This window comes from Arachis stenosperma, chromosome 4, assembly GCF_014773155.1.
Source record: "Arachis stenosperma cultivar V10309 chromosome 4, arast.V10309.gnm1.PFL2, whole genome shotgun sequence".
Taxonomy (NCBI): Eukaryota; Viridiplantae; Streptophyta; class Magnoliopsida; order Fabales; family Fabaceae; genus Arachis; species Arachis stenosperma.
Window position 1 is genome coordinate 93056284 of NC_080380.1, and position 1482 is coordinate 93057765.

Below are 1482 nucleotides of genomic sequence, written 5' to 3' on the forward strand. Positions count from 1 at the left end.
AGTTCCATGGACTTCCAATGGAAGATCCTCATCAGTTCTTAGCTAAATTCTTGCAAATCTGTGACACAGTCAAGACTAATGGGGTTGACCCTGAGGTCTATAGACTGATGCTATTCCCTTTTGCTGTAAGAGACAGAGCTAGAATATGGTTGGATTCTCAACCTAAAGAAAGCCTGGACTCTTGGGAAAAGCTAGTCAATGCCTTCTTGGCAAAGTTCTTTCCACCTCAAAGATGGAGTAAGCTTAGAGTGGAAGTCCAAACCTTCAGACAGAAGGATGGAGAATCCCTCTATGAAGCTTGGGAAAGATACAAACAATTAATCAGAAGATGTCCCTCAGACATGCTTTCTGAATGGAGCATCATAGGTATCTTCTATGATGGTCTATCTGAACTATCCAAGATGTCTTTGGATAGCTCTGCTGGAGGATCTCTTCATCTGAAGAAGACGCCTACAGAGGCTCAAGAGCTAATTGAAATGGTTGCAAATAACCAATTCATGTACACTTCTGAAAGAAATCCTGTGAACAATGGGACTAATCAGAAGAAAGGAGTTCTTGAGATTGATACTCTGAATGCCATATTGGCTCAGAACAAGATATTGACTAAACAAGTCAATTTGATTTCTCAAAGTCTGTCTGGAATGCAAAATGCACCTGGCAGTACTAAGGAAGCTTCATCTGAGGAAGAAGCTTATGATCCTGAGAACCCTTCCATGGAAGAGGTGAATTACCTAGGAGAACCCTATGGAAACACCTATAATTCTTCATGGAGAAATCACCCAAATTTCTCATGGAAGAATCAAGAGAGACCTCAACAAGGTTTCAATAACAATAATGGTGGAAGAAACAGGTTTAGCAATGGCAAGCCTTTTCCATCATCTTCTCAGCAACAGACAGAGAGTTCTAAGCAGAGTACTTCTGACTTAGCAACGATGGTCTCTGATCTAATAAAGACCACTCAAAGTTTCATGACTGAAACAAGGTCCTCCATTAGGAATTTGGAAGGACAAGTGGGTCAGCTGAGTAAGAAAGTTACTGAACTTCCTCCTAGTACTCTCCCAAGTAATACAGAAGAAAATCCAAAAGGAGAGTGCAAAGCCATAAACATGGCCGAATATGGAGAGGAAAGAGAGGAGGAGGACGCCACTGAGGAAGACCCCAGTGGGCGTGCACCAATCTCCTCTGAGTCCCTCAATGAGGAACAATGGGAATCTGAGGCTCAAAATGAGACCATAGAGATTCCATTGGACTTACTTCTGCCATTCATGAGCTCTGATGAGTATTCTTCCTCTGAAGAGGATGAGTATGTCACTGAAGAGCAAGTTGCTAAATACCTTGGAGCAATCATGAAGCTAAATGACAAGTTATTTGGAAATGAGACTTGGGAGGATGAACCACCTTTGCTCACCAAAGAACTGGATGACTTGTCTAGGCAGAAACTGCCTCAAAAGAGGCAGGATCCTGGGAAGTTTCTATACCTTG

At 42.2% G+C, this 1482-nt stretch overlaps 1 non-coding gene across 1 annotated transcript; it reads right to left on the reverse strand.

Moving 5' to 3' along the window:
- Positions 1 to 239: 239 nt before the first annotated feature.
- Positions 240 to 347, reverse strand: LOC130978152 (small nucleolar RNA R71). The gene has a single exon (XR_009085811.1). It is a non-coding gene; the product is annotated as a small nucleolar RNA R71 (small nucleolar RNA).
- Between the last annotated feature and the right edge of the window lie 1135 nt (positions 348 to 1482).